The sequence below is a fragment of the Puma concolor genome, chromosome A1 (assembly GCF_028749965.1).
Source record: "Puma concolor isolate L17-30 chromosome A1, mPumCon1.1.hap2, whole genome shotgun sequence".
In the NCBI taxonomy this organism is placed as follows: Eukaryota; Metazoa; Chordata; class Mammalia; order Carnivora; family Felidae; genus Puma; species Puma concolor.
In genome coordinates, this window is record NC_141667.1 from 87,970,820 (window position 1) to 87,997,764 (window position 26,945).

The 26,945-nt window shown below is 39.1% G+C and overlaps 1 long non-coding RNA gene across 2 annotated transcripts in view; it reads left to right on the top strand.

The window, feature by feature from the left end:
• Positions 1-26,945, top strand: part of LOC147584286 (uncharacterized) — a 457,950-nt gene that overhangs the window by 169,887 nt on the left and 261,118 nt on the right. For both annotated transcript variants that reach the window (XR_015255295.1, XR_015255297.1), the window contains 4 exons: positions 9,092-9,238; positions 19,624-19,698; positions 19,992-20,268; positions 22,162-22,282. This is a non-coding gene — a long non-coding RNA (uncharacterized LOC147584286). The remainder of the gene's footprint in view (positions 1-9,091; positions 9,239-19,623; positions 19,699-19,991; positions 20,269-22,161; positions 22,283-26,945) is intronic.

Consider the following 26,945-nt stretch of genomic DNA (forward strand, 5'->3'; position numbering starts at 1 on the left):
TTTAGGTTCAAGTATTAGTCTAAGATCACTTTCTCTTTGGTTCACTAATGTACTGAACAATTCAAGAGATACACACAAAATCAAAGGCACAATGAGAGGGAGCAACTTCTTGATGCTTCTGTTTTCTCAGGTGAGGTACAGGCTGACACGCAAATTCAGTGAAGTTGCAGGATACCAAATCAACATATAGAAATCTGTTACATTTCTCTACACCAAAAATGAAGCAGCAGAGAGAAATCAAGGAATTGATACCATTCACAATTGAACCAAAAACTTTAAGATATCTAATAACAAACCTGACTAAGAAATAAAAGATATGTACTCTGAAAATTATGGCACACTTATGAAAGAAATTGAAGAGGATACAGAGAAATGGAAAAACATTCCATGCTCATGGATTGGAAGAACAAATATTGTTCAAATATATATACTACCCAAAGCAATCTACACATTTAATGCAACCCCTATCTAAATACCACAGTTTTCAGAGAGCTAGAACAAACAGTCCTCAAACTTGTACGGATCCACAAAAGACCTGAAATAGGCAAAGCAATCTTGAAAAAGAAAAGCAAAACAGGAGGCATCACAATTCTGGACTTAAGTTATATTACAAAGCTATAGTGATCAAGACAGTATAGTACTGGCACAAAAACAGACACATAGATCAGACTAGAGAACCCAGAAATGGACCCACAACTATATGGTCAAATAATCTTCAACAAAGCAGGAAAGAATATCTAATGGAAAAAAGGTAGTCTTTTCAACAAATGGTGTTGAGAAAACTGAACCACAACATGCAAAAGAATGAATCTGGGGCACGTTTCTACACCATACACAAAAATAAATTCAAAATGGATGAAAAATCTAAATGTGAGACAGGAAAACATCAAAATTCCAGAGGAGAACATAGGCAGTAACCTTTTTGACATTGGCCATAGCAACTTTTTATTAGACACATCTCTGGAGGCAAGGGAAACAAACAAAAGCAAAAATGAAGTATTGGGACTTCATCAAGATAAAAAGGTTCTGTACAGTGAAGGAAATAGTTGACAAAACTAAAAGGCAACCTTCGGCATTGGAAAAGATATTTGCAAATAGCATATCAGATAAAGAGTTAGTATCCAGAATCTATAAAGAACCTATCAAACTCAACACCCAAAAAACAAATAATCCAGTGAAGAAATGGGCAGAAGACATGAATAGACACTTTTCCAAAGAAGACATCCAGATGGCCAACAGACACATGAAAAGATGCTCAACACCACTCATCATCAGGGAAATACAAATCAAAACCACCATGAGATGCCACCTTACCCCTGTCAGAATGGCTAAAATTAACAACTCAGAAAACAATAGATGTTGGCAAGGGTGCAGAAAAAGGGGAACCCTCTTACACTGTTGGTGGGAACACAAACTGGTGCAGCCACTCTGGAAAACGGTATGGAGGTTCCTCAAAAAGTTAAAAATAGAACTACCCTACGATCTGGCAATTATACTACTAGGTATTTACCCAAAGAGTACAAAAGTACAGATTCAAAGGGATACATACACCCTGATGTTTATAGCAGCATTATCAACAATAGCCAAATATGGAAAGAACCGGAATGTCCATCAGGTGATGAATGGATAAAGAAGATGTGGCATTTATATACACAATAGAATATTACTCAGCCATTTAAAAGAATGAAATCTTGTTATTTGCATCAACTTGGATGGAGCAAGAATGTATTATGCTAAGAGAAATAAGTCAGAAAAAGACCATATGATTTCACTCATATGTGGAATTTAACTAATGAAACAGATGAACATTGGGGAAAATAGAGAGGGAGGTTGCTGGATGGGAGATGAGTGAGAGGATGGTTTAAGTGGGTGATGGATATTAAGGAGGGCACTTGTGATGAGCACTGGGTGCTGTATGTAAGTGATAAGTCCCTAAATTCTACTCCTGAAACTAATATTAGACTATATGTTAACTAACTAAAATTTAAATAAAAACTCAAAACTCCAAAAAAAAGTAAAAGATGTGTAGGTGCCAAAAAACCCCAACAATGTGTACCTGCTCTGTAATGTCTTAAGAGTGCTATCAATTTATTTTTCTCTCACGGAAAAGTGTATAGGTGAATGGTGCAAGCTGTCAAGAGCAGCTCTGTCACCCAAGATGACTCAGGTCATCACCATTCCACAGCCAGTGACAGGGGATGGAGGATTCAAGGCAAACAGTTTGTACAAAGGTGACTCAGAAGTTGTATTCATCCCTTCCATTCATATCCTTCAAGCCTAAACTTAGTCATATGAGTACACTTAGCTACAAGAGAGGTTGGAAAAACAGTTCATAGTTGGGCACCATTTGCTGTTATTGTATTTTCAATTCTTTAGAGCCCTGGATAAATGTTCTTCCTCATAGCATTAGTTAGGTGTTTCAGTTGGGAGAACTGAGGCAATGAAACAGACAAGCAAAATGAATACTTAATGAAACATCACAATATATTGAATAAATATGAGAGAGATTAAATACAAATTTACACAGGCATCTATTTAAAACGGCAATTCTATTTGGGTGCCTGTGTGAGTTTCTACCATGCGGCATTTTCAGCCAGTGTGTGTGTCTATTGTCTCTGGGCAATTAAAATTATTCAGCATCAAAATCTTAGCTCTGGGACCAGAAAAAGGAATCTAAGAAGCATTCACTGATAGTCTGATTTGGAACAACTGCTTTTCCCTTTGCTCTATTCATGCATATTTCAATCGGCATTAATGTAAAGTACCTCGTGGGCTCTCTTCTACGTGAAATCCTTGTTCTCAACTTGGCAGCAGTCCTGGCAGTAGGTTCTAAATGGTCATTCTGGGATGGTAAATCAGCAGTCCTCAGCTGATGGGTCTAACAATGAGGAGATTGCTGGAGGCAGGTGGTGTTGTGAGGCGTAATTCTGTTGGCATTAAGTGACAATTCATATTTGCTACAGGAGCAGTAAATTGCACTGTTTTAAAACAGGAAGTCTGAGTTAAAAGCTGTGTAAAACCATTATACTGTAGCCAGCACTCCATGCTTTTCTAATTAGGTCATTTGGAAAAAGATGACCTTTTAGTTTCTGTGCCTCTTTGCTGGGGACACATGTTTCTAATTATCATTTGTATTTTATTCCACCAAAGCTGTTGACAAGCTGAGCTCTTTGTGTGTGCGTGCGTGAGTATGTTTGTGTGTATGTGTGCGCTATGAGTTAATAACATTTCTGTGTTCTAGCACTGGGCAAACAGAAGAAGATGGAAACAATATGTAGGGTAATTTTAATGTCAGAGCAACCCCAAATCATAGGGATTTGTGTGAAGAACTCACTAAGGGACATTGCTGATGTTCCCAGTGTTTTAGGCCAAATGGACTGTAACTTTGTCTGAAATCACTGTATTAATATTTCTTCTGTTTGGGTGGGCAGGTGTAAACACACTGTGTAAGATACAAGAAAGAAATGAACTTAGGTCCACACTGTTACCCAAAATGTAACTGCTACTCATGCTTGGAGTTCTGTTAGGCACCCAAACCAAGAATCTCATGATGGTCTTTCCAGGCTCTTTTGTCCTTCTGTGTGCTGTTTTTGGGATGTTTACAAATGCAAACAAGTACTATCTTCTAATGTCCACTTCTTCCAATAGAGGTTCTGAATAAAGGGAAAACACAATTATCTATGGTTCAAAACTATATTTCATATTTTAGGAGATAGCTTAAGAAGCCAGGCATTGTCTAATGCTGGCTTTTCCACTGACTTCCTTTTCTTCTGTGGGGAAAGTTTCTCAGTGTTCTGTTGGGTTCTTCATCTGCAATCATAAAACTACAAAATCACAGAGCTGGCAAACCTTCGAGAAGTCTTCCAGCTCACGGTCTGCCTTGAGCCCTTCTGAACTTACACTCTCCTGGAATGTAATGGTCTCCTCCTTGCTTAGCAATCTCTCACAAGGGAGACTTGACAAGGAAGGATGGTATGATCTAAATGTTTAATATACAAATTACTCTGGCAGTTTGAGGAAAATGTATGGAAGATGATTTGAAGTTTATTATGAAATTGCTAATAATTTATTCAACTCAATTTTCTCTTTGAAGTTCTATGGTGGATAATGATGGGTCTCTAATGGAGTGCTTCCAAGTCTGGAAAGGGAGCTGGGAGTCATTGTATGACAGGGTCTGTGACACGCTAAGGTACTGAGCTGGAATTCCAAGCAGCACAGCCTGGGTCAGTCCCAGGTGAAAGTATCACATAGGTGAAGTCTTTCTTGATTTGGGCACCGTGAAGTCTGCTAGTTTTCTCCTACTGCTCTTGTGATCCTAGAGGATTTGGCTTTTCTTTCTTTCAATTCTCAGTTGGGTGGAAACTATTTATTGAGATGTTTATCAATAATTACAGCATCAGTGCAAGTGGCTGAAAGGAGGGCATTTGAACAGATGATGCGGTTAAAAGTTGGTGTCCAAAGGACCCAAATACCTGGTTATGGTCATATTTGTGAGATGATCATAAGAATGTACCCAGCAGACCTCCAAGTACAGTGCTTGTAATTGACCAAGGGTCCCCAGCTGCTGCACTCTGAAATCTGCCATATTCACACCGAGGCCACACTTCCTAGCCAATAACTGAGCCAGGCAGGCATAATAGGGCAAACTCATGCCTGGGAGACTCACAACTCCTCTGAGAGTCAACATTGGCTCATAGACTTATCCATGGCCTTGCAGATTTTCCCTTCAGCTGTTGGGTGAGTCCATCCAACCTTCTTTCCCTCTTTGGGCCTTCAGAGTATGGCTTGCATGTGGATATCACTCCTTTTCCATTTTCCCCTAGCTCTCTCCTCACTTTTATCTGTATGTGCCCTAATGAAATCCTTGGCTTGGTTATCTTTTTTTGTTTTTTTTTTTTTAATGTTTGTTTAATTTTGAGAGAGAGCAAGAGAGAGAGAGTGAGAAAGAGCAAGAGCACGAGCGGGGAAGGGGCAGAGAGAAAGGATGACAGGGAATCCGAAAGAGGCTCCAGGCTCTGAGCTGTGAGCACAGAGCCCAGCGTGGGGCTTGAACTCAGGAACAGCAAGATCATGACCTGAGCCGAAGTCAGCCACTTAACTGATGAGCCACCCAGGTGGCCCTTGGCTTGGTTATCTTTATGCCCTAAACACAATAAACACAAGGTTGTGTTCCTTTACAAAACTTCTTTTGAAGTCTTGGAGGTATTATAAGAGAATAATAACAATGAAAAAGGAAAACTTACCACTGGTTCAAATCTCACCAATTCTAGATGCCATCTGTCATCCTCATCACAGGAAGCATTCATTTGACTGACTCTTCTTAGCTCTTTGCCTACTGTGACATTGTTCAGGGTCATTTTATCTCCCTTAAAAAGGGAGTCCTCTCAAATCAGTTCTTCCTGGAAATCTGGGACATTTGTTCTTGTCTCCCTCTTCATTTCTCATCCTAGCCAAAAATTTTAAAATGAAGTTAACAACATACTGGTTTCCACAGAGATGCTGTTCATAAAGCCATCACTCAACCTTAGTCTGAACTTCCCTATTTCAGAACCAGATGTTGGTTTTTCTTTTGCATAAAACAAAGGCCAGTGAAGTAATTTCCTTTAACCATGATGTACTCTTTTCCTAAAACTATGTACTGCTTTTATCCCTACATCAGATCGGGTTTCTCAAGCTTGACACTATTGACATTTTGGACCTAATCATTCTTTTCTGTGAGAGATCGTCCTCTGTATTGTAAGATGTTTAGCAGAATGCCAGTAGCTTTTGACCCCAGTTATGACACCCCAAAATGTCTCCAGACATTTTCAAATGTCTCTTGGGGGCAGAATCACCCCTGGTAGAGAATGGCTGCCCTAGAACGGCAGGAACAAACTGAAAGCAACTTTAAATTTTTTTTTTTCAACGTTTTTTATTTATTTTTGGGACAGAGAGAGAGCATGAACGGGGGAGGGGCAGAGAGAGAGGGAGACACAGAATCGGAAACAGGCTCCAGGCTCCGAGCCATCAGCCCAGAGCCTGATGCGGGGCTCGAACTCACGGACCGCGAGATCGTGACCTGGCTGAAGTCGGACGCTTAACCGACTGCGCCACCCAGGCGCCCCTGAAAGCAACTTTAAATTTTTTTTTTTTTTCAACGTTTATTTATTTTTGGGACAGAGAGAGACAGAGCATGAATGGGGGAGGGGTAGAGAGAGAGGGAGACATAGAATCGGAAACAGGCTCCAGGCTCTGAGCCATCAGCCCAGAGCCTGACGCGGGGCTCGAACTCACAGACCGCGAGATCGTGACCTGGCTGAAGCCGGACGCTTAACCGACTGCGCCACCCAGGCGCCCCTGAAAGCAACTTTAAAATAGCATTTTTGCAGAGTGCCAGAGTGGCTCAGTCAGTTGAGCATCCGACTTCAGCTCAGGTCATTGATCTCACAGTCCGTGAGTTCAAGCCCTGTGTCAGGCTCTGTGCTGACAGCTCAGAACCTGGAGCCTGCTTTGGATTCTGTGTCTCCTTTTCTCTCTGCCACTCCCCTGCTCATGCTCTGTCCCTCTCTGTCTCAAAAATAAATAAAAAAAACCCTTAAAATAGCATTTTTGCCTCTGTATGGACCACCACCTGTGCTACACATTGACTGTAATGTTAAGCGAAAAAAGTATAAGAAAGATTGTGTGTACATGTATGGGTATGTGTGTGTGCATACACAGCGGTACCTCTGTGAGGCTAGGAAAAGTGAACTGATTTGCCATCTCAACAATGTTACTGACTAATGCAGAAAAGATGCAGAAAAAAAAAAAAACACTGAAATTTCTCCACTGTCCACTAAACCCACCACACAGCCAAAACTTTGAAATGTGAATAGAAGTATATATTATTTTTCACAGGTAATAGAAATCTCCTTCCATCTTTACTTTTATTTACAGTGAGAAACTTGCTTATAGGATATAGGTACATGCCTTTTCGAGATCCTATTTCCTGATGTGTCAAGGATGCCTATACTCTGTGGTCATCTTTGTGATGCATACTATTTCTGGAAGTAGATTATACCTGGAGGGAATGACGGCAGAGTCTGCAGCTGACTGTGGCTGGGTCTTGATTTTCTCTGGCTCTGACACATCACCACTGTCTGCTAGCTTGTAAAATTCTCACCACCTGGCCTTGGCTGATGTTTCAGCCCCATTGGTGGAACAGTCCATTTGCTAGAATGGCTCCCTGGGGTTATCTGAGTTCGGGCCTTTATTTTAGTCTGACTCCACAGGGCAAACAATTTGGGGGGTGGTTATTGTGGTGAATGGGTAGAGGTAAATCTCTGTCTGCCTCCCTGGGCCATTGTAAATAAGACCCAGAATATTTCTGAAAGTGGCTGAACTACAAATTGGACAAGATAGGAAGGTCTTATTAGCTATATAGACTTTTCCTGGTGTATTTCATTCTCTGGTTTACATATGTTTCCTACTCTCTGTGACATTTTGATCAAATCAAAGAACGAAGACATTTGCAATGAAGCAGCTACATGATGGTGCAAAGCAGAGAAGACTAAACACCCAAATGTAGGGCAAGCCTGGCAGTTGAGGTTGGAATTCACAGAAGTGGGTTATTGTCGAAGGTAGATTTAATAGGGAACGTCCTCCAGAAAATTTTGGAACTTGGATTAGGCTTCAAAAGTTAGGCTTTGTTAGGATTTAGCTGAGTAGAGAGAAGAGTTTGTGCAACACAGACATGGGGTATGTGCATGTGGTAAAATAATATGAGGGAAAGAGTGGAAATGGAATCATTGTGAAATACTGCTGGAGAGATGACCCTAAAAGAGAAGGTTTTGGTAAGGAGGAACGGGGCACAAATTTGGATAGGTGGAATGGGGACATTCCTGTGATGTTTAGTTTGAGAGCTTTTGGAAATGTCTTGCAAACTTTCCTTCCATACCTACAATGACAATGGAATCATGAAAATCTGACTCAAATGGTACTGACTGTTTTAGAAACAATTTTCATCTAAAGAGCATCACAGGAAAAATTTTGTTTACTGAGAGGACAATAGGGAAAGACACATTGATTTGTTAAGGCTTGGAGGGGTTTGTGCAAAAGCAAAAGAAATTCCTCTTTTGTGAGTAATGTGCATAAAAAAATGAGTGATCAAGAACCTGGGTCAATGCTCAGGGACATTGCATGGCATGGACTTTAACGTGGCTCAGAGCATCTCACAGTGCCAAGTATTCAATAATGTCTGTAGCAGAAACTGGCCCTACTTACAAGATGTAGAACTTGAATGTTGAGTTTTATAGGCTATTGATCTGAAATTGTGGGTTAATGATTTTTAAGTCCTTTAAAAATTTTAAAAATCTGATCGCAGGGCGCCTGGGTGGCGCAGTCGGTTAAGCGTCCGACTTCAGCCAGGTCACGATCTCACGGTCCGTGAGTTCGAGCCCCGCGTCAGGCTCTGGGCTGATGGCTCAGAGCCTGGAGCCTGTTTCTGTTTCTGTGTCTCCCTCTCTCTCTGCCCCTCCCCCATTCATGCTCTGTCTCTCTCTGTCCCAAAAAAAAAAAAAAAAAAATCTGATCGCTTTTCATGTATTTTGAATTCATCCACTTGAAAATCTGGGTTCACAAATTTCCAAAACAGTATGAAAAAACTAAGTTCCAACTTAAAAAAGAAAATATACATGGCACTTCCAAATCTTACCTAAGATAACTTTAAGAATGATCTAGTACTAAACTGGCTGCAGGCTTTTTATTCAACCCTGCTTTGTTCCAAAGAAAGCTATTAAAAGGGGTGGTTTAACACTGAGGAACCTTCTCTGATATACATATACATATACATATACATATACATATACATATACATATACATATACATAAACATATACATATACATATACATTACATATACATATACATATATATAAACATATACACACATATTATATATGCATATATAAAATATATACATATATAATATGCATATATACAAAATAGCTCATTATATTTAATGACCCCAAAATACAGACAATTGATTACATTTAAAGATCAAAAGCTGGAAAGTTTTGGAGGCATGTGGTGGGGGAAGGCAAGTCTGTTTATTTTTAAAAATCTTTCTCCCTAGGTAAAGTGAGGAGTTGGGAAAGAAAGGAAAACATAAGATGAGATCACTCTATGAACAAGTGACAGTTTGAAGTGGGTCACCTCATTGCCATCGCATAAGCACCTTATTGCACCAACCCAAGGAATCACCTGCAAGTGAACAGTGAAGGTAAGATGCCTGGTTTTTATGTGAGAATCCCTTTCTTCCCTTGTATTGTTGAGAACACTAGGAGAATCATTATCCTAAGTATGGCAAAAAGAGTACTGGAATCGGAATCAGCCAGCCAGGACTGCATTAAGTGGCTGGGGACTCTGGATAAGTCACGTAGATTCTCTGCACCACACCTTCCTCCTCTGTTCCCTGACACTGCTCATCTCTAAGGTACCTTCTCTGCTCTGATTCCTGGTTTCATCCTCTAAACCTATGCTTCCAAAATTTTTTGACGTTTTCTCTTTTATCTTAAAAATTTATGGCACTTTGTACTCGTCTGTGTGTGTCTTAAAATAAAAATAACGTTTTATTTCTTTTTCCACAAGAGACTTACTTTATTTGTTTCCAGCTTTATTGGGATATACCTGACATATCACATTGTATAAGTTTAAGGTATACAATGTGTTGGTTTGGTATACTTTTATATTGCCAAGTGATTACTATCCTAGCATTAGTTAACCCTCCCATCACATCACATAATAATTTTTTTTTTTTTGTAGTGAGAACATTTAAAATTTTACTCTCTGAAGAGATTGAAATAAAAATAACATTTAGAATTCGGAAGTCCAGTGGATGCTATGATAAAATGGGCCTCTCGCATCTGAGGCTTCTACAATCCCCTGGTATATAAGAGTGAAACCCCAAAGTTACTTCAGTTTGGGGAGGCAGGGGATTAATCATTTTGAGTTCTTCCCTGCTCTTATATATCAGAATGGGATATGTTATACTGTAGTAAGAAATAATCTTAAGATTTCAATGACTTAAAAGAATAAATTTTATTTATTTTGTCCTCATGACAAGTGGTCCCCATGAGTCAGTGAAGGCCTTGTGTTCATTCTCACTCAGGGCCCAGGCAGAGGGAATTTCTGCCTCTGTGCTTTATGATCCATGTTATGTTAGGCAAGGCAGGACAATGGAGATATAGTGAATTGTTTACTGGTTCTTTGATCACTCACATTCATTGACTAAAACAAGTTACAAGGCCATGCCTCGCTGCGAAGGAGGGAATGCCATTCTACAAAGTTCCAGAAGGCAGAGAGGCAGAATGATTTGGCAAACAGATAATGGTTACCACATCAAGTAAAGTCAAGAATGGGGCAGAAAGAGGTGCCTGAGAGAGACAAGGACAGTTTAGGACAAGTCCCCTGAAGATTACCAGCTGCCCTGGAGTCTCTTTACAAAGTGAACTCACACGATGAACTCATGACTAGTTTGTGTTTCCCTTTACTATTCACACACTTGCTTTACACTATCTTTCTTCAAACCATCTATGAGATTGTGAAGACTGCAATCACATTCTAGTCCTTCCCTGAGATTACTTTTAGAGATACATTGACTGGAGTTCTGGGAATTTTAGATCCCTTTGTCTATGCATGACAGTTGCCTGTATGGCTCTTTCTCATAGCTGGTTAAGTAAGCATAGCCATTGTCTCTGGTTTCTGTTGCTTTAAATTTCAAAGGGCCAAGTTTTCAGAGGGTACCTCATTAACAAAATAAGAGGACATCATCCTTCTTTTGATACTAATGTTTTGCTCCCCACAAGGAGGGATGTCTCTGAAGACAAAATTGCTTTGGAGATGGACTCTAGCCAGTCTACTCAGAGTCCTTTTCAGTTGCTTGGGTCTCTGACTTCTGGTTGGGTTATAGGAAAGGGCCATGCCAGATTTGTACATCAAGCCACAGATTGTTGACCATTAGAGAATATTTTCTGAGTATATTCTTTGTAACATGGTGCCAGATAATACAGGAAATCTGAGGCAAACTGAGCCACCTCTGTCTCTGTCTCTCTCTCTCTCTCTCTGTCACTCTCTCTCTCCTTGAGGCTCCTGGGATATTGAAAAATAAAGTAATGCCAAAAAAGGATCATAGAAACTGTGATGAATTTAAAGTTGTTGGACGAAGTGCTTCTTTTAAAAACTCTTGCCAGTATGTCTATGAAAGTCTAGGTATAATCTCATTTGGAGATATCATCAAAAATCTAAATTTGAGTCTTGTTTTTGAATATGAGGCTTATGCCAAATGGTTCTCTTGGATTCTCCCATCCTCAGTATCTCCATGATAGGTCCTGGTAGTAAGTGTAAGACATTTTGTCTGCCCTTGAGACACTCAAAATCAATTTAGGGAGTCAGTATTAAAAATATAATACAGACACTAATACAGGTGGGTATATAATGAAGTGCTTAGTTGGCAGCAGAAACCGTATGTATTTTTAGGAGTTTAGAGAATGGAGTGATCATTGTGGGCTAGAGTAGTCAGGAATGTTTTCACGTAAGGGTTGGGATAAAAGAGCAAAAGGATTTTAAGGACAACAACAACAACAATAACAAAAGTGACAGGATACTGACTTCCTTCTGTAAATCTACTTTCAATTAAAACTGTCTCTGCTTTATCAGTTTCACTTGTTGGTCCGTGAAAGGACCAGGGTTGCTCAGCCAGCAAACCCTGGATCAGAGCTTTTGTGAAATCCTGTATCATTTAAGCCCTGTGTTGCTGTCTCCTTGAAGTAGGCTAATTTGTGAACTGACAGCCACTAGGGATGCAGATTTGAGAGCAAACAATAGACTTTTCTCACACTTCCCTTTGAGTCCAGGAGGGAGCTAATAATTTCCTTCCCGGGTGTGCCAAACCTAGCAGGGGATGAGCAGTATGGATGGTGGAGTTGATGCAGGCAAGCCTTCTGGAGGGGCTTCTAAAATTCTCCTCTCTTTGAAGCAAGTCAGGATAGCGCATGTGGAGCTATCCTGAGTGTAGTGAGAACAGACCTACAAAACTTTCTCACTGTAGTGGGGCTGTGAGCATCCCCTATGGCCTCCCTTTTGGACAGCAGGAGCCCAGGGAGCATACCCCATGGAGTCACCAAGTCGGCAAGAGGTGGGAGAACACTTGCTACTCATTGAATCCTGCTCTCCTCTGCAGTGCTGACTGGAGAGGGGAGGCTCATCAGAGTGAACTGTCTTCCCTTCTAAGAGGATACTTTTTCCCCCTCTCTTAAAACCAAAGTTAGAATTTTTGTTTGAAAATGAATTCTTAGACTCTGGTTTTAGTTAGAAATTTCCATAGGGAACAATAGAACTATAGTACATTTCTAATTTAAAACTTTGCATTGTTGATGAAGTCTTGAAAATAACAAGCCTAGGCAACCCAAACATCTGTTACTTTCAATCTTTTCTCTCTCAACTTGCAGCACGCTTGTGGCACTAAGTCTTGGAATGTGGGAACTGTCTCTGATCAGTATTTTGGGGGGTTTTGGAATGCGCAAGAAAATATAGATAAGATTCTGCACTCAAAATTTATAATGCATTGCAGATTGCACTGTGGGTTTCTGAAACAACAAAAAAATCATGGTGGGTTTTAAAGCAGTTTGGAAGAATAGCACAGCTCTTTGATGTAGGGTATTTAAATTAATGTTAGTCACAACATAAAGCTCAAATTTAAAATGTGTCTCCCTTCGATTACCACACATCAGACTACTTGTAATACAGACAAAATTGCATTTCTTTAGAGGGAAATGCAATGCTATTTTGATCATCAAATGTACTGGGAACAAAGGTTCTTGTTAGCCATATTGGGTCTGGTGCAGGCAAGTTTCAGCCAACTTGGCTGTGGACCAGTTGTGATGGCTGAGCAGGGTGAATTTTGCTATTAGCAGCCTCTGGTAGGAAAGTGGGGCTGGGGCCTGGTAGAGGCAAAGGCCAAACTCCCAGCACTCTCTGATCTGAGACACAGAATGCTCTAGCTGCCTGGGCCATGGCTTCTGAGTCAAGGAGAACTGGCAGGTCACTGTGCATAGGCTCAGGAGAGATGCTTACTATTTAACAAAAGTGCTATTACAGTGTAACTTACCAAGAAGTTATCATCTTGCTCAAAATATCAAAGGCTGTTTCTTTCCTCTTTTAAAATTTCCTTTTGAAGTGCCTGTGTTGGGCAGCCTGTAGCGTGGTCGAGAGGAGGTGTTGCTGAGAGGAGATTGTGTAGGGGAACAAAGTTTTACCCTCCACTCTCTGATAGTGAGGTGTGTGAAATAAATGAACAACAGGCAGATGAATAAGAGAAGAGCTTTTATTTTATTTATTAATTTTTAGTATTATATACATGGGGATATTGCAGGTAAAAGTAAATATCCTCCCCTAAATGGTGAGATTTGAGAGCTTTTATACTGTCTTAATAGGAGAAGGGGGGTGGAAATGTAGGCCACTTAGCAAAGACGAATGGGCCCTTAGAATAGACAGGAGGTGTGATAATTTGTGACAAAGTTTGTCAGGGGGTCGTGTTGACTTCTAGTTTTTTCTGTGACAAGACTCCATCGTTCTTGGTTGATTAAACTCCCAGGGAGAGGATTTATAACAATTGAGTTCCTTTTGGAGGATCTGTCTTTAGAGAAAGCCTCTCTGCATTTGCTGTTTTCATGTGTCTTCAGTTCAAAATAATCCATATACCAAAGTGGCATATTTCATGGGTGGCATGTCCTGAATTCATTCCTTTAGTGCCTAGTAGGTGACCTTATCTGGCCATCTGCAATGAGGTCCTGAGCTGATCTAGGTGGCAATACAGGATGAACAGGTGAACAGGTGTAGTCTGATGCTATCTCTAAAGGACAGGACAGAGAGATCTTGGTGTTTGAAGTCAGATACTCCAAGGAAGTTTGAAGCTAACTGTGGTAAAGTGATTGGGTCCAGGCCTTTGTGCTCCTCCTGGATGTTTTTCTGGATTCACCAAGTTCCCTTCTTTTTAGTGCTCTGTCTCATGGGGTTGACTTTTGGGTCTGAAGTAGTCAGGTCTGCTTGGTTCTTCAGCTTCATAGTTGGTCCTGTTTTTTCACAGCTGGCCATTTCCTCTTGTTAAGGCGAGTGTTGATCTCCCTGGGAGCATCAAGGACAGGAATGTTCTGTTTTTCCTTTCTTTCCCCCTGTATTCTGTGAGATGTCAGTCTTGACACTTTAAAAACTAAGCTGTTTCTTCTTGACTCCTACCCCCAGGGTTTTTTTTTTTTCTTTTCTAATTGTTTTTCTTACCAAATAATAACTTCTGAAATGTATGTCATGTTTCTAAATCAGAAATTAATACTGGATCTCTATTAGTTTGGAAATCTAGGGTCTGACTTCTATAATTACTAAGTTGTTTTCATCTCTGCAGAAGTCACTGCTTAGTGTTCTACCATGTTGGATTTTTCCTAGTTATATTCTTAGGATGGCTATATCCACCTGCTAACTCAGACACATATGATGGCCTGTGAGACCAGAGGATTGCTGTGTCACTGCAACAAGAGCAGTCCTGATCTGTAGTGTCAACGTGAATGGCTTCCCACATGAGTAGCATCTCACATCTAGTACCCAAACTTGGTACATTGTTTCATGAATATAAAAGGCTGTTGAAATAGAAGTTTGCCAGAGTTAAAGGAGAAAAGTGAATGGCCAGCCCTCTTTCTCTTACTTTAGTACTGAAAACAGTGGTACGGTTACCTTATAAATTGCAACTCAAAAAATCACAAGTTTAAGCAGTCTTCCATGTAACTTCAGAAACATTTAAAAATAATTTCACTTTAAAATGTTGAATTGAAAGATGTAGAGAGGAAAGGTGCATGTATAACCTGCTTCAGAGAATAGTTGCTGGTGCTCTTAGGTGGCTGGGGGTCATCTTACCTGCGTATGTCCTCTTTGCCCTTAGGCCTTGCTCTTGGCTTTGCTTTCACAGATATATTCACACATGAGGTTATATTCACATAATATACACAAATTTGTACACGTGCATCATACACAAATTAGTGTACACGACACTCGATAAAACTGTGTTGAATCAGTTAATCATATACACTATAGAGAGAGAGAGAGTGTGTGTGTGTGTGTAGAGTATGTGTGTGTGTGTGCGTGCACGTGTGTGTGAGCATGTACATGGGTGCACACGCAGAGAGGGGTGGGTGGTTTTGCCTGTGCTCTGTATATGCAGGCACTGAGAAGAGTTTTCTTCTGTCTCTGAAGTTTTTAGTGTGTAGCTTCAGAGATTTTCTTTCTGGATAATTCCTATTCAAAAAGTTTGAAGAAAATTTGCACAGCAATTTTGACTTGCCTGTAGGTGGAAAAAAGGATAATTTTTACACTTTACAGCGATTTTAGATTTTTCATATGTGGGGATAATTCTATGAGTTTTCAAAGCAAAATTCACTTCAAAATTTCCTATTCTTTAAATTGAAATGGTTGAAAGTAATATTATAATATTTGCATTTTACTTTTCATAATTATTACTAATATACACACATATTTATGTAATTAACATTACTATGAATTTGTTGTTGGTTAGTTGCTTACCTTATCAATGCATTTTTAAAATCTTTCTGAAATCTACATATATCTTAGGCACAAAGGAAATACTCTTTTTCTTTTTAAAGCTCTGGAAAATCCACTTATTTGCTTTTAGCACTGGAAAAAATTTTGTTATTTTTGTTCAAGTAGGCATTTACCTCAAGCTGAAAAATAAAGGATACTTTTCCCCTCTAAAAGTCTACTTTAATATCACCTTCAACTTAGTGCAATGGTAGCTGGGTTACTGTCTTCCTCACCTTATCCACTTTATCCCAGGGAGGTTCATAGTTAGGTGGCATTGGTCCTTTTTATATAGGTGACAGCATGTCCAGGAAATTTATGGTGGTGTAAAGCCCTATGGAGGATAGAAATTCTTTCCATCTGCAAGTGGAATTGTCTTCTTCTAACTGGTAATAATAAGCCTTTCTTTCTCCCCAGTATTGAGAGAACTTCAAGGGTTCTGCAAACCAGGAGGAAAAATCTCATACAGTCTGAAAATACTGTGTTCAGGAAAGTTTGGCAATGGAGTGAAAACAGACCCCATTTTAGGATTCTAAGGCTGGGATGCAGCTGTTTTAGTGGGCTTTTGACATCTAGAATGGTCTCTTTTTATTTCTTGGAGAAATAAATTAACTGTAAAAAGGTAAGACTTTCAAGCTGTAATAATAAAGACTGAAATTTAACTTAACTGAAATTTAACTAACTCAACTCTAATTCTGCAGTAGGCTCAGACTGGATATTAAGTATTATTTTAAAGTATAGGGAACAAGGGGTGTCTGAGTGGCTCAGTTGGTTGAGTGTCAGGCTCTCGATTTTGGCTCAGGTCATGATCCCAGGGTTGTGGGATCTAGCCTTGCATTGGGCTCTGCGCTGAGTGTGGAGCCTGCTTAAGATTCTCTTTCTCTCTGCCCCTCCCCCCTGCTTGCACATGTGCTCTCTCTCTCTCTCAAATAAAAAAAAAATAATGTATAGGGAGCAAAACATGTTGAATACACTGGCAAATATTGTTATTACATGAACCTCATGTTTGATGTTCCCCTACTTCTCTGGGTAGAATTCGTAACTACAGTCTTACTAAGCAGCAGCAGCACATTCACGCACATTTATATGTCTCAGATTATCTGAGACAGGGGTTGGCAAACTAGGACTGCAGGCTAACTGTAGCCCACCACTTGGTTTTGCAGATGAAGTCTGGACACAGCCATGCCCATTTATTTAAGGCTTATCTATGGCTGCTTTTGTGTTAAACAGCAGAGTAGAGTATTTGTGATACACATTGTTTGGTTTGCAAAGCAAAAGATATTCCGACCCTTAGAGAAAAAGCTTGCTAATCTATCAGTTTTCTTCTCTTTTCCTCACTGATGGTATCATAGAAAACCTTTAATAATATATATTAACCATCTTGTGACTAACACCTCTCTTTTCAAGAGCAAAACTAAAACAAAAAGAACGAAAACAACAGTCTCCCCCCAAAACAAAAAGTCCTTACAAAATTTAAGATGTACTGGTATAAATTAAACTCATAGGATCATGAAATAAGCTCATTAAAATATGCTGATGTTAATGAAAAATTTTATTCTTGTCAGGCAGCATAATGGAAAAAGAATATTTGCCTATGAATCAGAGGACTTTTGTTCCCATTTCAGTTTTGCCATTCTCTAACTCAGGTCTTGGCAAATTTCTTTGGTAAAGGGTGAGATAGTAAGTACTTGAGGTCCTGTGGGCCATATTTATTTTATTTTATACAAAAGAGGAGGTGGGCTGGACTTAGTCTGCGGTCCCGTGTTTTGAGCACCTGCTCTCCTCATAAGCCACAACCTCCGTGGGCTCCATTTTCAGGAGAATGAAATCAACAATACTTTCCAGTTTTAATATTTTTCTATCCTGTTATGTGAATCAAAGTCAATGTTTACACTTGGCTAAATTTTATATGAATCATTTTCTTACCACATGGCAAGTAGAATCAGAATAATACAGGTGAAATAGCATGTGACAGGAAACTCAATTTTGACATTTCCTAGTATATGATTCTCTGTTACCTTGTAGTAAATTGATTCCAAACTTAAAAATGTAACACAACCACTATTTGCTCTTACTCTTAATTTTGTGGGTCAGAGATTTAGGAAGGGCGTGACTGGATAGTTTTCCCTGTTTTTTTTTTTTTTTTTTTATGTGGTTTTTGTTAGATGTCAGCCAGGACCTTGGCCATCTGGTGGCTAGGCCATCCAAGATGCCTGACAGTTGATGCTGTCCATCAGCTGCAAACTTAGCTGGAGCTGTTGATGAGAGCACCTACACATGTCCTCTTCACCACGGAGATCTTGGAGTGGTCAAACTTTTTGCATGGTGCTTGGCTTATCCAATGGTGAATTTTCCTAGAGAATGAGGTGGCAGCTGCATGACCTATTCTGACCTAGCTTCTTAAGTAAAAGTCACAAGTTTGCTCAGATTCAAGTAGAGAGAGGTAGATCCACCCAACGTGAGAAATGTCAAAGAATTTGTGGCCATATTTTAAAATCACCACACCCAGTTTTTGTGATTTTTAAGTTTATAAGTCTTAACACTGAATTAGTAGAATTTTTATACCACTTCTTATTTAATTAACCAATTTATTAGGGGCATTAAGGGCAAGATAGCATGTTTAGGAACATCTTAGACCTCAAATGAAACTGACATATACATATTATATTATATATGTATATATATTATATAATATATATATAGGAGACAGACATATACATGCACGCACGTACACTGGGAAATTATTCACCCTTAATAAAAAAGGGAAACCTGTCATTAGTGACAATACGGATGAAACTAGAAAACATTAATCTAAGTGAAATGATCTAAAAAAGTATAACTCAGGGCAGAATTGTTGTTACCAGGGACTGCAGGTAGGGGATATGGGAAGATGTTGGTCAAAGGGTATAAACTTTCAGATGTAAGTATGAGTAAGTTCTGGAGATCTTTGTACAGCATAGTGACTATAGTTAATAATAATGTATTGTGTACTTGAAGCTTGCTAAAAAAATAGATCTTACGTGCTTATCACATACACATACACAAGAAGAAAAGAGGTAACTGTGTGAGGTGATGGATTTTTAAATTAGCTTCATTAATCATTTCAAAATGTAATCACCTCAAAATGTATATCTATATGAAAACATCACATTGTACATCTTAAATATGTACAATATTTGTCAGTCATATCTCAATAAGTTGGGGAAAAATGAGATTAGAGAAGTGGTGTAGGTGGGAAATTCAGGTAGGCCTTGTCAGCCATGGGAAGGAGTTTGGATTTTACTGAGTAAAATGAGAAGTCATTACAGAGTTTCAAGCAAAGGGGTAATATTCTCTGACTTAGATTTTTGATATCACTATGAATGCTGTGTAAATAATAGCCTATATTTTTGAGGAGGTGGGTGGGTAAGAATGGAGATGGAAGGCTCTAATTGGAGGCTTTTGCATCGTCTTGTGCACCAGACGTTTGTGGACTGCAATAGGGTGTTAACAGTATGGGTGATTAGAATAAGTAAAAATAAATGACAGACTATCCCCATTTTCCAGACAAGTCATAGAATGAGTGTAACCAATTTTTAATGAAGTGGTAAACTGGTATTCGAATCTACATCTAATTTCACAGACCAACTTTAGCCAAATGTCATGTAGATTTGTCACATTTAAAATTAATAAAGTCCAATTAAGTGAGATTTAATTATAATTTAGGTGGATTAGGCCAAATTAAAAGACATCAACCATGCTCCTATCTGTAGACAATTTCTACGATCATGTTTCTTCATTTTACCAATGTAGAAAGTATTTAAAATATAATAAATTGGATGAAATGTAAACTATATCACCATTTTGTTACATGATTTTTATGGCAAATTAGGAAATCTCTGCAGATGTAAAACCCAGAGCCACGTAAACACATTCTTCATAACCCTGAGGAACAAGGCCTAATAGTCAACCTAAGAAAGTTTATTATTATCAGTTCCAGGGATTGATAAATGATCAATAATGTATCTGAAATTTGTTTTTCTTTAGGTTCAATGAGGATGGAAAAGAGTACTGATAGCAATTTGGAAGCAAATCTAAGGAGTGCATACTTTTCATTAAAAGGTAGAGGTTACTAGAACTATTCCTTGTGGTATCTTAAAGAGCCTGGAGAGGTTCCCTTGTTTAGATCTTTTTTCCCTTCTGCAAGGGTGGGCGGGAGGGAGACTCTTCAGTTCTATTCTTGCTGCAGTACTTTAAAAAATGTTTATTGGAAAAGAAATTGACTCCTTTATCACAAGGTTCACGGAATCTTTTTTGTATTTTCTTCACTGCGTTTACCTCCTCTGTGATCTCTCTGAGTTACTGGCAAGGTGATTTACTTGTGGCTCTAAAACCCTCTGTTCCTTGATTTATAGGTTATTTCGTGCTTCCTCTCTTCCACACGATCAAGATCTTCAAAGTAAGCATCTTTCAAAGGAACGACAAGCAAAATACAGCTGCAGGATCAGTAACTCCCTGTTAAGCAGCTTTGCCTGCTGTCACTATTGACTGCTGGAGGTGGTGATCCATGTCAGTCACTAAAACGACACCTTGGCAAGACTGCAATCTGCTCCCAGGGTTTTTGTGTATGGGAACACTTAGATAATGAGATTTTCATATATTCCCAGCAGCTCACACAGTGCCTGGAAAAGAGTAGGTACCTGGTCAATATTTACGAAGATTAACTATGAAACCATATTTTGAAGGCTTTGCTAACATGTCATAGGCAGATTTGTTGCTGAATGAAGCAATGCAAGAATTTCCTCTTCCATCTTGGATAAATTTTATTAATACTAGAATAAATAACTCTCCAAGCAGGCGGAGACTTTTAGTGAGACTCAATGGATGGATATAAACTTATATTTTTAAGCCATCAAACTAAGAAGAGGTTAAGACTAACGTTTACTTATTAAGATAATTTCCTAATCATTCTTATAAGAACTTAATGAGTGACAAACTGACGCTGGATATAAATTTATGATTTCCCAAAATAACATTTGATTGGTTTGAGTGATGTCTTACATCAAGTAATCATAGTTAATTTTTGCTTCTGGAGAGATTTGACTTTACCAGTCTATCATGTCATCAGATGTATTTCAAGAATGATTTCTTTGTCTGTTGATACAGAGTTAAAGAATTCCTATGGAGATTCTTGAATCTATAACTTGTATTTTTATCAGGGCAGATGGGAGAAGTTCAGAATAGTGGCAAAAAAACCCTACATCTTCATCTGAAATATACTGCAAACATATAAAGAATAATTTCACATCAAAAATATTTTTAGTCATATAAATCAAGGGCAATTTTAGGATTTTTCTCATAAGTGAGTTATGGTGCATAAAACAATGGGTCACTTACTTTAAGTTTAAAGAAAGGTTAATAAATGCTGAGACCTTAGTTATATTGTAAATATCAGCAGTTGCAACAATGAGAGAATAGGAGTTGTAAATTAAACATACTATAAAACAAATGTGAAGAGTATTTTACTTGTTATATTTATTTTTTCTTATATTTATTTCTTCAACATTTAATACCTATAATTAAGACTGATGTTTGAGTTTAACTCACAAAATAATCCAGGTCTGAAAGAAATTTCAGAGATTAAAAAAAAGATATATATATATAATGTGGGAATAAAAATGTTAGATTACACATTTCTGGATTCTTTTCTAATGAAAAAACAAACCCCTAACATTAACAACACAGTCACAGTAGGCCCATATGAAAATAGGGACTAGGGTAATCCTTTCTGCATAGAAAGAACTCATGCAACATATAGGAGTGGAGACTTAACCTGGGCAGGGGAAAGAATTTTCCCTGTATTATTATAGCACTTGCTGCCAGCGCTGATGTGTTGGGTCTGGATCTGGCTGTCTTTTGACCCAAATTCCAGTTTTTCCATGGACCAGCACACAGTTTTTTTTGGTGTTTTTTTGTGTGTTTTATTTTTTTTATAGTCTTTGCCCTTCTCCATAATAGTGGTGAGTGCTTTTCCTAAAAGCCACTGTTGTTCCCCAAATTACCCTTGTGCTTGAGATGTGGAAGTTAGCCCAGTGAACTGGCTCTCAAACCCTGGATGCACCTGTAAGCTTTTATAAACTATCCCTATCCTGGCTCTCTGCCAAAGATTCTGATTTAATTGGCCTGGGTGGGGCTCAGGCTTTTCGAATTTTGGAAATCTCCTCAGGTATTTCTTTTTTTTTTTTTTTTTTTTTTTTTAATTTTTTTTTTCAACATTTATTTATTTTTGGGACAGAGAGAGACAGAGCATGAACGGGGGAGGGGCAGAGAGAGAGGGAGACAGAACTGGAAACAGGCTCCAGGCTCTGAGCCATCAGCCCAGAGCCCGACGCGGGGCTCGAACTCACGGACCGCGAGATCGTGACCTGGCTGAAGTCCGACGCTTAACCGACTGCGCCACCCAGGCGCCCCCTCCTCAGGTATTTCTAAGGTACAACTGGACTTGAGAACCTGGGCTAGAAGGAAGAAGGAAGAAATCACAGTCTGAAATTATGCCTAGTTCTTCAATTTTATGTTTTTCCACAGGTCCCCCAGAGCCTCAGAAAACTGAGGGCAGCCTGTGTCAAGGGAACTCAGTGATGGTGATTCATGGTTCCTGACTCCTTCCTAAACTTTCTGGATTCTCTTTGTCCACAGTCTTTCCTAGGTGAGCAACTCGAAAGAGGTCAGAAAGGGGAAGGAATCTTGATGATACTTGACATCATACTGTAATACATGGTAGAATGGATTCTTTTTAAATGTCCAGTAAGTGAATTGGGAAGAATTGGAGGGTAGTGGACTGACATACCAAAGTACATATCTAGCAAAATTAAGGAAAGCAAACACTTAGTTTTAACCAACAAGGTCACAGTAAACAGGCTTTGGTACAAGATTTGGAAAGTCTTAGATTCAAGTGCTAGCTTCACCATAGCCAGCTGTGTGACTAGTATCATTTACCTACCTCTCTCTGAGCGTTAGTTTCTTTATAACATAGGCACAGTATCTGCTGTGCTCTCCTTACATGGTTGCCGTAAGGATTAAATTAGATTACAAAAGTGAAATAACATTTTATATTATTAGGTGATATATAAATGTTATTGTATGCGTTGAGCTGCTTTAATACGTATTTATGTGAATGCCTTTTGTGTTTCACTTTTTCAACAAGGAAATAATTCTAGGGAACAATGGTTATAAAACTGTAATGGTATCAGTGTGTCACAGTTTTCAACTAATCTGCTTGGGTGGCAAGTTTATGTAAAATGAAGAATGCATCTTTTGCATATCTGATGTTTTAACCTTACTTAGGATATAATTGGTAATTGGTTTTGAAAAACAAAGTTCCATATAATTTTCTCATAATTTCAGAGATTTTTATTTCAATAGCTATTGAGCACATGGTAAATATTAAAAGGGGAAAAAACCCCATGGGAATGGAAACATTTGTGATTCTGTTAGATTGTGGAAGAAGTCTTATTTTTGTCTTAAACTGTGGTGTCTCAGTCAATTTGGGCTGCTACGACAAAATGCCATAGGCTGAGTGGCTTCAATGAAAAACATTTATTTTTCATAATTTTGGGGACTGGGAATTTGGAGATGGGGTGTCAGCATGATTAGGTTCCAGTGAGACACCTCTTCCAGGTTGCAGATGGCCAATTTGTGTCCTCATGTAGTGGATGGAGGGCAAGCTAGCTCTCTGGCCTCTTTGTATAAGGGGACTAATCCCATTCATGAGGACTGCATTGTTGTGACCTAATTACTTCCCAAAGGCCAACCTCCAAATACCATCACACTGGGTATTAGATTTCAAAATTTTAATTTTGTGGGGAACACAAACATTCAGTCCATAAAATGTGACTATCAGAAATGGAATAACAGCTAATGTCTATTTCCACCATTTATTGAGCCAATACTATGTACTAGGCACCATGCTAAAGTACTTTGGATATTTCATCTTATTTAGGCCCCTAAAATTTTTATGTTAATTAGGCTCTATTATTTTATCAATTTTATTGTTGAAAAAAAAAACCCCAAAAATCCTCTGAGGCACAGAGGAATTGTCATTTCCCCCTTAAACTTAACAGTCTGACTCCGATCCTTTGCTTTTAACAACTGAACTATACTGTCTTCTAGTGATCACTGCTATAAAGGTTTATTGGCATATTGATTTGGGGGAAATTGGTGAAAGGAATTTGGAATGGGAATGAGGATGAAGGATGGCCTAGGGTTTCTTTCAGAAATCGTTACCTTGGCTCAATGCATAAATTCATAGTTGAACTCTGTTGAGGCTGGGGTTGCACATACTAGTTGAAAAAATTGTTCACACAAGAAGCTGTGGATGGCTGGTACTTGATCACCCTTCTCCTGGTGATGGAGTGTGGCATCACTGGGTCTTTAGTGAAGTGACGCTTTGAGAATATGAGAAGGCAACAGTGTAGGTTCAGACATGAGCATTCTTACCAGCTGCACTGACAGTACTATCAACTCATGGACCTTCGCCATTACTCAGGGCACCAAGCAGGAGAGGAAGAACATGATGGAGACCGCACTGTAGTACATGGCACTTGGTCATGAGTACAGGCAACATTCCCTTACGAATTTCCAGGGGAAATCTGTGGAGCACTTTGTATTATCAAGAGGAGATGCGTCCCAGTAAAACACAGGTGATTCCTGTGGATGTGATCTCACAGTAGCTGTAGGCTGGAGCGGCCTGAATTAAAATAGGGACAAGAATGATAGCAATTAACTGACCATGTGCTCTTCTGAATGCTTTACATACAGTTATCTCAATCTCTAAAGCAGTTCAATGAGCTACAGAGCCAGGTAGTATTAATACTGTCATTTTACAGATAAGCATCTCAGAGATAAATAACTTGCCCAAGTTTACACAAATTAATGTAAGGTGACATTAAATCAGATTTTTCTGATTCCAGAGCCCATGCCATATATTACACTTTGTTTTCTTATTCAAAAAACCTGGTTGAAGAGGCTTTTGTACACCTTTTGACTAGAACTACCATAAGTAATGGAAGTGGTTGAATGTCAGCCAGTCTGTTATACCAAGGGCATGAATACCAGTGTTGGATTCATTAATATAACAGGACACAGCTTGGGCTTTTTGTTCAGTATTGCTCATAGTTCCTTCGACTGATCCTGTGACCTGCAGAAACTGTGCTAATCATTTAGGGACAACAAGTGAAATTAATTACCCTCTAAATGCAGATTAAGTCAGAAAAATGCTTTCAGCAAAAGGATTTTTGATTGTTTTGCACTAGAAAGTCCAGCATTGATCAGTGATTCCAAATTACAATCACAAACTTGTATTGATCTCAAATATCAAAAAAGTGGGTCTCTAATCCTGTTGGAGGATACCTCAATTTGACATTTAGGTCTGGTTAGGAATATGAACAGATTCTACTTAATTATAAAGAATATGGATGTTGAAATAATGAGAGCCATGTATCTACCAGCATTGAGAATGAAAATAGGGCATAATAAGTTTCAATGAATACACTGAAGAGTATTAGAATACTAAGTTATAAGCTGGTACACCACACCCTGTCATCTCTTCCCAGAGTATATATGGGTCTGCCTGATTTATCAGACTCAGACACTATCTTCTTATACCATCAGAGTTCAGTCGGCTTCTGGACACAGACCTGGCCCAACATTCTGGCACTCAGGAGATCACCCATGCTGTCAGTTTATCTCTGGTCTTAAGAGCTAGTTATCTTTTAAACTTTCCCTTTATTCCTGTAACTTGGTCCTACTCTGTCTTCTAGTTCTGGTCCCCAAATCCTGGCATTTTCTTCTGTGGTGGAATTCTGGCTTGGTAATTTGTCCAGGACCACAATCCCTTTTTTTACATAACTTGAATCTGTTCCAAAATTCAACCTGGTGGCTGGGAACCCACTCATGATTCTCTGTTGTTGACTATCTTCCTGTACATATATGTGACTATTTTCAGCTCTTAGATGTTGGCAGCCACATGCATGAAGAGGCTACTTGGTATTGCAGTGATTCTTAAACCTCAACTTTCATCAGACTCACTTGATGAACTTTTATAATCAGATCTCTGGGCCACATCCCCAAGAGACTCTTGATTTAGTCAGGGTGCAGAGGAGCCTAGAAATCTGCATGTTTAGCAGCTCCCCTAGGTGGGACTCTGCAGGTGGGCAGAGAGAAACACTGTTCCATTGTCTGTTGCTGGCCAACATTGGACTTCTTGTTCTACCAGAAAGGCCACTCTTCCTGATGGTCTTTTCACTTTATCCTACTCCAGTTGACTTTCAGATCTCAGATATCACCTCTTCTCACCTCCAAAGACTGTTAGATGCCTCTCATTTGTACTATTGTACATTCTGTCTTTATCCCATCCTAACACATATATCATTGTTTATATTTCTCTATTAACTTCTGTATATGAACTGCTAGACTATGAACTTTGAGGGAAAGGTACATAATAGTCGCCTCTAATCTTCACTGCCTAACATAGTACCAGGCACAGAGGAGGACCACAAGAAATGGTTACTGAATGGTCATGTCCAACTGGTTCTAGGTGGTGGCTGCACCTGGTTAGTCGTACTCAGCTGAATCAACTGGGCTACTTGAAGATCTCAATTTGGATTGCTTTAGGGGTGCTGGTGTAGACATGTCCCTGGGATGTGAGAGAACTGCAGTTAAGGGAACAATCTAGCCCAATCTACCCTGTTGATTTCTAGACTATGATAGGGCTTCCAATACTGTTTCTCATGTGAGGATCCACTGCAAGTACAAACACGAAGCCAAGCCCATGTGATTTCTTAAAATTCAAAATATTCAGACTTTCAGTGTGAAATAACACATTTTGGGCATAAGGCATTTAAGTGTTAGAGAAAATAGGAAGTCTTCATGTTGATTTGGGGGTGGATCCAGTATTTAGATGAATTTCAGAAAGCAGTTTCCTCACTTTTTACCCTCTTCTAATTGTAGTTAGTATCTTGTTCCACACCACTGAAATCTAAAATGTTAGAATCACTGCATGCTAGTTTTAGAAAGGACTTTTGAGATGATCATGTTTACAGATGAGGAAAGTTGGGTCAAATACTTACTCAGTGTCTGAAGTGAAACAACAAAACAAAACAAAACAAAACACAATTCAGACTGGAGGCTATCATATGCCGAGGCTCACAGAGATGGTTAGTTTTACATTTAGGCCAGATCCCAGATCTTCTGATCTCCATGACAATCCTTTCTGTGTCCAGAAATTTCCATGCTGAAGTGAAATCATAGAGACGGCAGTACATGTTTATCTGATTTGGTCCTGCCCTGTAGCCAGGTTTTTTCACTCTCCA